Source organism: Rattus norvegicus, chromosome 1, assembly GCF_036323735.1.
Source record: "Rattus norvegicus strain BN/NHsdMcwi chromosome 1, GRCr8, whole genome shotgun sequence".
NCBI lineage: Eukaryota > Metazoa > Chordata > Mammalia > Rodentia > Muridae > Rattus > Rattus norvegicus.
The window spans coordinates 160,172,534-160,186,244 of NC_086019.1; the positions used below are offsets into that span (position 1 = coordinate 160,172,534).

General features: G+C 45.7%; 1 protein-coding gene across 21 annotated transcripts in view; it reads left to right on the plus strand.

The window, feature by feature from the left end:
• The window catches only part of Tenm4 (teneurin transmembrane protein 4), a 2,974,939-nt gene that overhangs the window by 2,472,923 nt on the left and 488,305 nt on the right, over positions 1-13,711 (plus strand). Inside the window, exon 1 of one of the 21 annotated variants that reach the window (XM_017589180.3) lies at positions 9,334-9,616. The exons of 19 other annotated variants lie outside the window; for them this stretch is intronic. The gene's annotated coding sequence lies outside the window, so the exon portion shown is untranslated. Of the gene's footprint in view, positions 1-9,333; positions 9,617-13,711 lie in introns of those variants that run through there. One more of the 21 variants, XM_039113177.2, reaches the window with a different exon arrangement.

Here is a 13,711-nt window from a genome sequence, read left to right on the forward strand (position 1 = left end):
GAAGGGTCTGAAAAGAGTTGCTAACAGTATGTATGGTGAGCGAGCTTTGATTATCCGGATGTCCCTCAGCTCTTTGCAACACAGCAGAGATCCAGCCAAGCAGGAAGTAAATAAAAATAAATAAATAAAATAAAATAAAAAAATAAGCCTCTGCACACCGACAAAACACATTTTAATTTGTCCATACAACAGTCTTTTCATATTTCTGATAAGAAATCCTCTCTGCCCACCCCATCAAAATTAATGTTTACTTTATCCACAGTGTTAGTAAGCCAGGTGATCTGATTTCTGAGTCCCTACCAGAGCAGCAGCTGCACCTCCCAGCAGGGGTGGAGGCCCTACAGTGTGGACACTTGGCTCTGCGCCTCCAGCCAGTCTGAGGAGGACTTTAAGACACAAGGTTATATTTTGGTATAGGGAAGACAAAGGTGTAAGAATCTCCACTCGTACGTAGTCAGTTGGAGGGAGAGACATGATTCAATCTAGTTCTGGCTAGAAATAAACAAAACAGGAATTAAAGGAAACTATTAGGGTACCTACACATTTTTCTTTATTAACGAGTATTTCTTATTTACATCTCGAATGTTATTCCCTTTCCCGGTTTCTGGGCCAACATCCCCCTAACCCTCCCCCCCTTCTTTATGGGTGTTCCCATCCCCATCCTCCCCCCATTACCACCCTCCCCCCAGCAATCACGTTCACTGGGGGTTCAGACTTAGCAGGACCCAGGGCTTCCCCTTCCACTGGTGCTCTTACTAGGATATTCATTGCTACCTATGAGGTCAGAGTCCAGGGTCAGTCCATGTATAGTCTTTAGGTAGTGGCTTAGTCCCTGGAAGCTCTGGTTGCTTGGCATTGTTGTACTTTTGGGGTCTCGAGCCCCTTCAAGCTCTTCCAGTCCTTTCTCTGATTCCTTCAACAGGGGTCCCGTTCTCAGTTCAGTGGTTTGCTGCTGGCATTCACCTATGTATTTGTTGTATTCTGGCCACATTTTTTAAAAATAAAAACACTTAAAGTGTTATTTATTTTTTAGTTAGCTTATTTCTTTAACTATGTATGTATTTGTATATAACTACATGCAAATGTAAGTATGTATGTATGTGTGTATGTATGTATGTATGTATATATGTATGTATATGGGAGGGGGCATTTGTACCATGGTGTGCATTTGGAGATCAGAGAAAATTTTGTGGGAGTCACTTCTCTCCTTCTGCCTTGTAGGTCCTGGGGATCAAACTCAGGTCATCAGACTTAGCAGCATATATCTCTGCCTACCGAACCATCTCATTGGTTGACTCTTTGGTTGTTTTGTTTTATTTTGATTGGTTCATTTGTTTGTTTGTTTGTTTGTTTGTTTTTAATTTGTCCACTTTCAAGGAATGCCAGGGTCAAAGATTGGGTACCACAGGACAGAGAAGCCCCCAGTATGGCACAGAATTCCTCTTGTCCTAAGTCTTTGATATTTAAATTGTAGAAACCAAACCATGAAGTTTCAACACTGTTCAGATAAGTGGTCATCTCTACCCATGTGCTGGGTGGAAGGTCCCTGAGTGCAGGACCCACCTATAGTGACAGCATCTACCCTGAGCTATCTGGTGGAAGGGAAGAGATCTGTAGTTTCCCACTGCTCCGACTGTTTGGAACACAGAGGGAACTGAGGTGGGTGTCGGAAGAGTAACCGGTGCTACTGCAAACGTGGGTGTACGATGAGAGTTCAGTGGCCAAGTCCTACTGTCAAGTCGCATTCCAGAACTAACAAGCTGTTGGACAGGAATATGGTGAAAGGGACACAAAATGACACCCGTGTGCTAACAGTCAGGGAGGTGCTCACAGCATGAGGAAGAGTAAACAGAAACTTTAAAGAGGCAAGAAGTGGGAAGAGTCCATTTAAGAATAACTTATGGTATAGAAGCATCACTGTTGGGCGCATGAAGGGAAGAGGTGAACATCAGCCGGAGTGAAGTTTGCACTTGGGACACTTAGTGGAGGGCAGACAGCTCCACAAAGCTGTTGAAGATTTTCCACGATTTCCATGTGACTTTCCCCTTGCTTGTAGAGCTCCAGATTGTATTCTTCCCTGTTATTAGGGGATAGAAGGGTTGTGAATATCATAGCCCCGATTCATATTCCTAGAGGAGCAACCAGGGATCTGGATACCAGGAACCACAAGCATCCTTTCCACAGGGGCAAGACACCCCAAAGAGAATTGCAGACACTCTCAGAAGATTGTCCCTTGGCTTAGAACAACAGCCGCAGCCTCCAACCCTGTGTTCAGTGACATACAGAGATGGGTGTGGACCTGGAGACATTGGGGATCAAGGCAGTGATATGAGCAGGTAATCAAGTTCAGCTTTTATAAGAAAAGACAAAACATCTAATTCTTTTTGTTCTTTCCAGTTTGGGACTTTCTCTGGGAGGTAGGCAGAAATAATCCTAGGCTAGCCTGTACATCACTGTTAGTGCAGAAGGCCCTTGAACTCAAGGTTCTCTTGCCTCTTTCTCCTAAGTGCTAGGGCTATGTGTATGTGACATCACACCTGACTGATTCTTGTAAGAAGTCTTAATTCTTGAAGTTTAGACAGATCTCTGCAAGCTAAATGAAGTGTGGGGAACAGTCTGGAAGGAGGTAACTGGCCAGGGGGAAAGATCATTTCCAAAGATCCACAAGCAGATTATTTAACAGAGCATTCTAATATGTATCCATACATTTGCATATTCATTTTTATTCACATGTTTATGCATCTGTATCTGTACAGAGGCTGTCATTAAGACTGCTTTCCCCAGCCTCCACTCCCAGTGCTCTGTTCTGTTTTCTTTGCCCTTCCATACTTTGCTGAACTGAGCTCCACGGGGTCAGTCATAGCCATGGGCAAAGCCACTGGTCACTGACCCCTAGACTTCCAGCTTCACCACCACAGGTCCCTACCTCACGTCAGGTAACAGGACTGGAGAGAACCAGAGTAGGAGCTCTAACTGTCCTCAGCTCCTCATACTTCATGCTTCACATTGTCCTTTGTAGGAGGGGACACTTTGGCCTCAGGTGTTTAGCTTGAATGACTGTCTGGGACATTTTCTAGAGCGTTCAGTATCCTCACCGGGTATTTGTTTCTATAAAGTGTGTGTGTGTGTGTGTGTGTGTGTGTGTGTGTGTGTGTGTGTGTGTGTGTGTGTGTTCCTTCTACTCTGTGTGCACATGTGTGAGTGTGAATGCCAGAGGTCAATGTCAGGTGCCTTCCTCTACTGCTCTTCAGCTTATTTCCCAGTGTCTCTCACTGCACCTGGAACTCATCAGTTTGGCTAGGCTGGCTAGTTAATGAGCCCGGGGAATCAGCCATCTCCACACCACTCCCAGGAATGGGGCAACAGGCATGTGTGCGTTATCCAGGTTTTACATGACTGCTGGGGATCCAAACTCAGGTCTCCCTGCTTGTGCAGCAAGCGCTTTATCCAGTGAGCTATCTCCCCAACCTGATCTCTAGAAATCTTAAAGTTACGGCAAGTGCTGCTATCTTGCCTAGCCAGTCCTGCTGGCCAGCTGCCCAGAATAGATCAGGGAAAGCCAACCACATGCTCCACCAGCAGGGACGCAGGAAGCAGGCCCACTGTTTCCTAAGGGAAGCACAAGCTTCGGGAAATAAGCAAGCCTCCATTCCCACACAGCAATTATGTGCACAATTACATTTCCAGCAGGTGTCACTTAAGAGGGTGAAACCCATTAACTGTTCAAATGAGAAAGCAGAAAGGAGTCTCCGAGAACACCCAGGCAAGGTGTACTCTGCAACATAGGGAGGGGGCACATGCAGGCCTCCACCATGTGTTTCCTCCACTCGATCTGAATACAGGTTGTGTTAGTGCAACCTAGTGTAGAAGTAAAACTTAGCCAGGAGAGCAAGCTGTGGAGTTTGGGCATAATATGCGCACAGCAACTAGGGAATGGATGTGGACACCATTGGATGTTTCACTTAGAGTCCAGAGAGAGATCTGAGGCTCTTCATCACCCGCATCCTCATCCTCCTCTCTTAATATCAGGGTATGGAGAACATGGGAAACAACCAATAAATATCCGGTAGACATTTTTATAGCAACTTTCTCCATATTGCTCAAATGGTGAACTAGATGTTTTATAGGAAGATCTAAGGAGAAAGAGAGTTCCAGGCCTGTTCAAGCTTGCTTACATTGATATTTACCCTGGAAAGTGACTATTATTGCCCTCATTAACAGATGAAGAAACAGAAGAAAGGAGAAGGACCTCACCCCAGTATGCTTGTTAATGAAACGGCAAGCCTTGGATTGAACCCAGGCCTGCCTAACTCCAGTGTGCTCTTTGCACTACACTGAGCAGCCTAAGTTGGGACCCATTGGATTACAGAGGTGAAGCAGGCTCTCCCTGGTGATGTCATACAGGAGGGGAGTTCAAGGATCAGAGCCTCTTTTGTCCCATGCACTAGAAGGCCTTGGGCCTAGCTGAGACAGAAGGAACTTCTGTTTGGTATGCTCAGGTCAGCTCTAGCTTTGGTCCTCTTGGGCTTCCTGATGGTCAAGGAACTGAAAGCTGGAGATGGGATAAGAACATGTCCTGGGCATCGCTGGCAGGCTTGCTTCCTTTCTGACAAAGCCCAGCTCACGACCTCCTTTCTTCAGTCATACTGCTGTCAATATAAAGTGGCAGGGTTGGGCCCAGGCCTTGCCAAACCTACCATTTCTGCACTGTCTAAAACAGGGAAACTGCCTCCTTGTACAAAATCTCAGCCTGTCCTGCCATCACTTACAGGTTCTGACAAGTCCATGTTCTAGTGTGGTTATAACCCCTCTGTATTAGGGTTCTTTAGAGGAACAGAAGTGGGGTGGGGGGGCTGTCTGTGAAGAGAATTTATTAGAGCGGTTTAGAATTTATTAGACTATAGTCCAGCTAGCCTAACAATGTCTGTCTACCAATGGAAAGTCTAACAATCCAGTAGTTGTCCAATCCACAAGGTTGGATGTCTCAACTGTCCTCAATCAGTATATTCTGGGATGTTGGAATCCTGAAAAGGGAGGCTCTGAAGCCAGCAAAGGAAGGAGCTTGCCAGCCATAATAAGGACAAGCAGACCAAGAGCAAAAGTTTCCTCCTTCTCTGTCCATTATTTAGCCTATCACCAGAAGGGATGGCCCAGATTAAAGGTCGATCTTCCCACCTCAGAAGATCTGGACTAAAAGTGGCCCTTCCCACTTCCAATGATTTAATTAAGAAAACTGCTCCTCACAGGTGGACCCAGCTGGTTTTAGTTAATTCCAGATGTAGGCAGGTCGACCTCAAGAATTGCCATCACACCCTCCTTACCTGAGCCCCTGCCTCTGCTGTCATCTAGCCCTTTACATGGGTCTTTCTTGAGTCATATTTGTTCCTTCCTCTACTCATGTCTATCATATAGTTGAGGGTGAATTTTGTAAACAGTTCACTGTATCCATTCAGCCAGTCATTCAACCTTCCATTCACCCAAGACATAATTACAGGGTGTGAATATTTACTACGAGGTAAAGTTCATGACAGATTTGAGATGGATACAAAATTCAGAGAGAAGCTCAGTCTCCATGTTGGAGAGAGACATAGGTCACCAAATATGATTACAGGTGAAGGACAGCCAATAAATAGGCCCCATTCTGCCTGGCAGACTCTTCTGGGAGAGATGGCTTGGCATCTAGGCCACTGTGCACTTACAGAGAGCTTTGCTTAGCACTACATCTGAGGGGAGCTACAAATATTTGGTTGGGGACGAGGATCACCAGTTTCTTACTGCAAGAACAGAGACCAAACCAAGAAGTGCCCTTTTCTACGGGGCTAGAGTAGTAACCTGTAGACTATGAGAGGAAACACTCAAGGTAGAGAACTTTGCGTTTCAGGATCCCTGGTCTTATCAAACCTCTTGGAATCTGGTCTCTAGGTTCTACCCTCCAACCAGATCATTTGATCAAGCCTCATTTCTGGCAGTCTGACTTTCATCTGACTAACAATTTTATTCTGCTACTCACAGGAGACCTGAATCTCACTCAGAGAAATGCCTCTTTAGACTCTCTCTGTGGCCAACACTGTGTGTCTGGAATGCTGGCACTCTTCTCTGGACTTGGGTCTGTCAGTGTGTGAACAGAGGGTCAAATGGGATGCACACAAGCCTCCTCTGTCTCCTGTGACTGCTGAGAGCCAGGAACTGGTAGATCATCAACAAGTCAGCTGTCACCTCCTGTCTTCCACTCAACTAGAGGAAATGGGAAAAGCCCTCCAGCAGTCCTTTCTGAGTGCAGATGGTGGCCTTGTATTTGGAGCTTGGGCTTAGGGTGGGAGTCATCTGTCATCTGCAAAGGCCTCTTCATCTGAAGAGTCTACCCTAGCTTGCAGCCTGGCCCTGTCTTGTCACCTGCCACCTCAGGTTCTCTCTTGAGCTTCTCTTTGGGGATCTATTCATGCATTCAGTATATCTGATAAGGCATGTATACAAAAGGTGCCCAATAAGGATGCTTTTTAACTAGCTGCCTCCAAATAGATTGTGACTTTTCTATGAATCTGCAGCCATTTAAGGTTAAATTCAAATTTACAAGGAAGATGACTAATTTAGATATAATGATATTTTGCTTTGCCCTGAGTTTTCATTTACTTGGTTAGTAGAAAAACAGAGCATTTCACCACATGTTTATTCACTCAACATACTTGTTGTATAGTTGGCCTCCTGCCCAATTTATTTATTTACCTCACCGATTGCATTGGATCTTTGCTGAGTGGGCATTAACCTTAATCTACGTTACATCCTACCGATACGGGTTTTTCAACCCGATGTCCTTTTTACTTATTTTCTTTGTTCTATGTTGCACAGGATTTCACAGTGCAGTTCATTTCCATTCACATTAAGTTGTATCACCAGCTCTGCACAATCTACACTGAATGCTGGGAGTGAGTCTCCTCAGGCAATACACACTCTTCCTGCCCCAGCAAGCTGGGTGAGTTGGGCAGGTTGAAAAGGGCCCAGAAGTGCTTCCAAAGGCAAATCCTTTGTTCTCTATGTCATTGAACCACTGGCTCCCACACGTGTGTTTTGCTCTTAGTTGAAAGGCCAGCCACTTGTGTTAAAAGCTCTACTCGATCTTAATGGAGCTCCTCCTCTCTCCACCTACTACTGAACACTGTTTTCCTTAATCAAATGTCACAAGATCAGAAAACATGAATGGAGAATCATTACATTGCTGACGAGGAGCAGAAAGCCCTCTCCTCTCTGGTTAGGCTTCCCTGTGAAACATGCTGCTGTGCTTGGACCCCTAGGTCTTCTCAGCAGCACCCTGGCACAGGACTGGGGGGTTATCTTCCTATGGTATCTGGTGTGAAAAACGAGGCTCAAGGACTTGGCTCTGTTCCCTACCAGTCAGGCGAAGGCCAGACTTTCCCCTCTGATGTCAGGCCTGCTGTTGGTTTTGCCTTAACAAGTTCCTACTATCTAGTCATGGAAGTGAGCAAGCAGTGTTTTGGTCCTAAACTCAGCTCTAGAAGTGAAAGGATCTCCCGACCATGTAGAATGTAGAATGTCTGGAGACAGTCTCACATGGATGATCCTGCAGGGAGAGCAAAGTGAAGTCGGGGGGGAGGGGCGGTGGGGGAGGGGGAGAACGGTAACTGATAATATCCAGCATGCTCTGGAAAGTCTGCAAGAAGTGGCTTAACCGGCAGTTCTGCAACCAGCTTCTTTTGCTAAGCAGGATCTGTCCTCTAGAACTTCATTATCCAGCTGAGGAAACAGGCAAGCCCAGACCACTCTAAAAACTGTGGGAAATGCATCAGGAGCTCATGCGTTCATTCAGCATATACTAAGAATTTACTATCTAATGTCCCATTGTAAAATAATATGAATTATGCTTAACCCTATGTAGCTTCAAATGAATGAGACTCAAACTATGATTTATTTATTAGGCTCTCTCTGCACAATTACTGGGGGAAGACCCCTAATCTAATTCTCTATTGCTAGATTGGCTAATTTATTCCCCAATTGTGTTCCCCAATACTTGCTGTTTGAATCTTCCTGGGTTATATCTGCTCCAGCAGTCTGGTGTCCTCGACAAGAATTTCGCTTGGGCACATACTGCTGGTTCATCATGACTATTGGAGACCTCTTGTTTTCTCCATCTTCTCCTCTGCGCGCTCTCTCTCTCTCTCTCTCTCTCTCTCTCTCTCTCTCTCCCTCCCTCCCTCTCTCCCTCTCCCTCTCTCTCTCCCTCTCTCTCCCTCTTTCTCCCTCCCTCCCTTCTCCTTCCCCTTGTTGTCCCTATCTGTGACCCCCCCCCCCCAGACTGGTAACTCAAGTTCTACCTCTTTCTATTCTACCTAGCAAGTGTTTGTAGCCATTCTTTTAAACCAATGGTTTTAAGTTGAGGAGTAAGGTTTGCACAAGAAAGGCTGGTGTAGGTGGGGATTTGCCCCTCTTGGTGCAACCAGATCTTGGAGTACAGAATTTAGCATATAAATTCAAGCAGCAGCAGACCAACCCCCAACATCCCAGTAAACACAACAGACCAAAGTCAGGAAGTTTGTAGTAGAGAAGACAAAAAAATAATTAATAACTATTGTGGCCCAGGCACTGGAACCTTGGGGTGGCAGTCACAGAGAAACTGGGGTAAGTTCTCTACTCTCAAGTTGAGGGGTTTGGGCTATCCTGTGACTCTCAATGGGTGCTCCAGGCATGTTTGGTGAAGGAAAGGGTAAAAGCATAAGGGTGAATATCTGAAAGATGTGAGAACTTTCTAGTAAGGCAAGAGAAAAGTTAAGGAAAATTCAAGACTCTGTGCGGCAGATATGGGTTGTGGCCAAACTGTAAGGGTTTGGTGGTATCCCCAGGGACAAGGACACCAGGGCCATATGCTGAGGTGATCATGTGCACACCACTTCTGTGAGTCAGGGATATTAGCCAGTGGCCTCAGCGAATAGCATTAAGACACATGAGAGCATATGTAAGAGTAAGACACCCTTCCTGACCTTCTAGCCTCAAAGGCTATCCCACAGTCCAATAGAGGGTACACTAATTACTTTCTTGTTGCTACAAACAAGCCTAGTTAGGGTTACTATTGCTGTGATAAAGCATCATAACCAAAGCAGCTTGGGGGAGGAAAGGGTTCATTTAAATCATAGTTCCAAATAACAGTTGATCAGCTGGAGAGGCTTCATTCTACCATGGTGAGGAAGGCATAGGAATACCCAATTCCCTACGGCGTGGCGGCTGTACAGTGAGGCATATACAGAAGAAGATGGTGAAAGCTGGCACTGGTTCATCTTCTTTTTATTCAGCCTAGGACCCCGCCTACATAACAGAACTGAGTCTTCCCATTTCAATAATTCTGTCTAGACTCTCTCTCCCAGACCAAAGGTTTGTTTCTTAGGTGATCCTAGACTCTGTCAAGTTGCTAACCAGCACTAACCGTTAGAGTGGAAGCATCCCACAATGACCTTTTCATCGCTCTCCAGACCGTCAGAGAACATCCGAAGAACTGGCCCAACCGAGAGAAACTTAAGGACCTGTGAGGACTAAATTGAATTAGGCATCAAGGCTGGGGATCCAGGAAGAGGAGGAGGCATTAGATATAAACCCTGGGAAGCTGAATAAGGTATAGGAGTTAGTTAAAATCCTTCCCCTGTTTTGGTTCATCATCGGTAACAAATGCAGCACAGCAACAAAAGGGTAGCATTAGGAAAATTCACTGTACTGTCTGCATAGTATTTTTGAGCTCTCTAACTTCAGAAATTCTTACATTAAACATGTAAACATGTGTTTAAACAGGTTTAAAGATGTAAAATAAAATATATATTATATAATAATGTTTTCTTAAAAAGGTAAAGGGGGGAGGGATACATGTAAAACACACCCCCTCCTTGTTTTTCTTGTTTTTCCTAGCTTGGGAAGAGCTCTTTCTCTCCTGTCTTGGTCCCTCCTCTGACCACGTTTTTGGCTTTCCTGGAAGAGAACTGGCAGGTGTGCACCTGGGTGGCCGAGGGCTGAGCAGGTGGATAGGGGGCGGAGCTTGAGAGGAAGTCTGTGTTGAAGTCTCAGCCCCGGTTTCCTCCCTGGGGCCAGTTTCTAGGGAAGTGACTATGCAGTGGTTCATTAACAGCCCTGATGTCTCACACCTGGTGGTCCTTTCACTTCCGCTGGAGGACATTGGTCCCAGACACTTGGATCAGTCAATAAAAAGGCCACCTGTGACAAAGGCTTGAGCAGAGTCCCAAGATCCCAGAACCTCTGCTCTCATGGTGGGGAGCTGACCTGTGCTGTGAACCCACCACCCAGGAGACCTGCTCATGTGGAAAGTTTGCTAGGCTTTTGTCTTGTTTCTGTCTTGGGGGGTTTTGTTTATTTATTGGTTTTTTTGGTTTGGTTTTGTTTTTGCCCTTCTGTTCCAGCTAGTATCTGTTGGTTTATACATACTTAAAAAATACATTTAAATGCTTCTTTACTAACAAAGGCTGTACTGTCTCTCAGCGGTCATGCCATCACACCATTTCTGCTGAGTTCTGTCTTTCCTGGACTATCACTGGTCTCATTAAACTCCAGGCTTCCCTGAACTAAAGCAGGACACCCTGACCTCCGTCAAGCATTTGTGCATCACAGTGGAACTTACTGGCATTCAGTGGCTTGATTGATGGCCGGCTTTCCCCATGTTCATTTACCAGAAAGAGTCATGTTTAACTCCACCCCCCCCCGTCTCTCTCTCTCTCTCTCTCTCTCTCTCTCTCTCTCTCACACACACACACACACACACACACACACACACACGCACGCACACTATATGTTGTTACCTTTCTTCCTGTGGAGAGTCCTCCTCATCCCAATGCATGACTCTGCTGCTTGGTTCCTCAGGGACTTGCCTTCTGGCCGGTCCCATAGTGAGTTCCCTAACTCAGCCCAAAGGCTGACCTTTGAGCACTGGCCCGTTCTCACCCTGAGATTTTCCAAGCAGCACTGCCACCTGCACATTTTCTCCGAACTTTTATCAGCTCAAGTCCAGGCAGGAAAACAGAAACCATCCCTGGTGTTTCAGCCCAGGGAATCTACTACAGAAAATTCATTGCAGAATTGAGGAAATGACTAGAAACAGTCCAGGCATCAGCCGCCCCAGGCAGTCCCTCTCAATTCTAGACTAGGACGATGAGGAGGGAAGAGTCAGCCACAATCAGGAGGAACTAGAACCACTATGCAGAGTGCCTGCCAGGCCCTGAGACAACAGAGGGTATGTGGTCACTGCTGGGCACACTATCCAAGACGAAAGCAAGACAGGGAGGGAGACCTAGGCTGCTCGGGGCTTTCATTAGCCAAACCTGTCCAGAATCCAGTGAGCTAACCAATTCTTCTTCCAATAAAGCAGACCAGAGAATGGCAGTGTGGGAAATAAATCAGGAGCCAATAGCCAATTAGTCACAGTGACTGTTCAGATTTCTCAGAGGTACCCATTGGCTTTGTCCAGTGCTGAGCTGGGCCCCTCCATTCCTGAAACCTGCTCTTCTCTGATTTCTCTGATCATGACAGCTGCCTTCTGATAAAGGCCTCCTGTTCCTAGGCAATCTTCTGAGTAGAAAGATTGAGGACCAGGATTTCCCTTTACTCTGGGGAGAGGACAATGAACCCTGTCACACGCTGGAGTCAATAATTCTGGGTCTTGTATGTAGCTGCCATCCCAACTCCTTTGGAGAAGATCATGTCTCTTTTCTTTCATGGGCTCTTCCAGGTATAACACTTCTGCTTGTCCTCACCACTATGCCAGCCTCCAGAGTTAAGCTAGACCTTGAACAATCCTCTTTTGATGTACAAGATCAAACTCATCACTCAGACCCCACTAACCAGGCACAATACGCTGGCAAGAGCCCTGTTCGGGAGCTATTGGGAAAAGCTAGTGAACTGCATCAGGGGCTTCACTTCTTGTCTAAGAAGGGTAATCAGTTCCACCCTTTCAGCTTTGTGAGAGCATTTCTCTCCTCTGCTCACTGAGAGCCCTTACAGCTGGCACAAGAGCTCTGGATGGTGCTGGATGTGAAAAGAAAAAAAATCCAAAGGCAGAACAGACTAAAGAACGAAGGTCCTTCAGTTGCTGCAGCCAAGGAAACATGAAACATGAGAACGGCTTTATGCCTGCCTTTTTTGTTTTGCTTTGGAGCATTGCAAGGACCCAGGCACACAATTGTGTTTGGATTGGGGGAAAAAAGCATAACTTTGTGGAAGAAAATCCTTTCCAATTTTATACTGGCTGTTAGCTGGATTAAAGGAAGCAGAGAGAGGATTGGACTGTGCAAGGCGTCAGGAGGCAGCCAGGACCCGTCCATCTCTGCCTGGGATGTGCTAAGACAGCGTCTGCAGCAGTGGGTTCCCATGGCCTTCTGTCCCCATCCTGACAGTCTGCATCAGGTGGAATCATTTGTATCACTTTTTCTTAACTTTAATATCACTGGTAATTATTAAGTATTAATGGCAGCATCAGCTGAGACCTATTCTACTGCACTTTGTTATCAAAGTGATTTCCCACAACCTCATAGAACTCAAGAAAGAGTTGGCTGACCTAACTGGAGAAAAGGCCAAAGTGCGGTAGAGTTAGGATAGAGTACTAATCCTGCGAGGTTTGTTCTACGCTGTGGGCAGCTCTGGTCTGGTTCTCTCAAGCTGTGTGCTTCTTTCTCTCTTGTAGACTTTCAATATTGCCATGATAAAATAACAGATAGAAACTACTTAAGAAGTGTAGGATTGATTTTTGCTCACAGTTACAGCACATAGTCAACCTTGCTAATGATGCAATCCTTTAGTACAATTACGTTGTGGTGACCCCCAAACATAGGATTATCTTGTTGCTATTCCCTAACTGTAATTTGCTACCATTATGAATTGTGGTGTAAATATCTGATATGCAGGATATCTGATATGTGATCCCAAAAGGATTTTGACCCACAGGTTGAGAACCATGGATACAGCAAATCATGGCAGGAAAGGCAGGGTGGTAGGGACTTGAGGTGTCTGGCTACATTATGTCAACAGTCTAGAAGCTGAGAGAAGAACAGTGATGTTCAGGTCACTTTCTCCCTTTATGCAGCTGAGGTTTGAGCCCATGGGATCCTGCTTCCCACATTTAGAATGGGTCTTTCTACCTCAATGAACTCAATCCAGACACTCTCTCACAGACATGCCCAGAGGTCTGCATGGTGATTCTAAATCCTATCATGTTGATATCAATATTAACTCTTGCATTCATTGTGTGAGTTTCTGAAGGCTGTTGTACTGAGACGGCATACAGGAATAGGACAAACAACAGAAATTTGTTTATTCACAGTCATGGAGGCCAAAAGTCCCAGGTCAAAGTGACAATGGGGCCAGGCTTCCCTGAAGATCCTGGAGCAGAGATGACCTGTCTAAGCCTCTGTCCTGACTTATGGAGATGTCTTGACCTGTGATGGCATAAGTCTCATTGTCATAGGCTGTTTTCCCATACACACATCTATCTGCCTCTGTGCCAACATTACCCCCCCCCTTTCTAAGGATGCCAGTTTACCCAGATGATATAGTTCTATTTTAATTAGCAATAAAAAGGCCTATCTCCCTACTAGGGTTTAGATTATAGTATATGTATTGCAAATGACACATAGTTGGCTTTCTTTCTGTTGGGACCTCCTGCAATAGCACTTCTTCTCAGCCATTACACACACACACACACACACACACACAC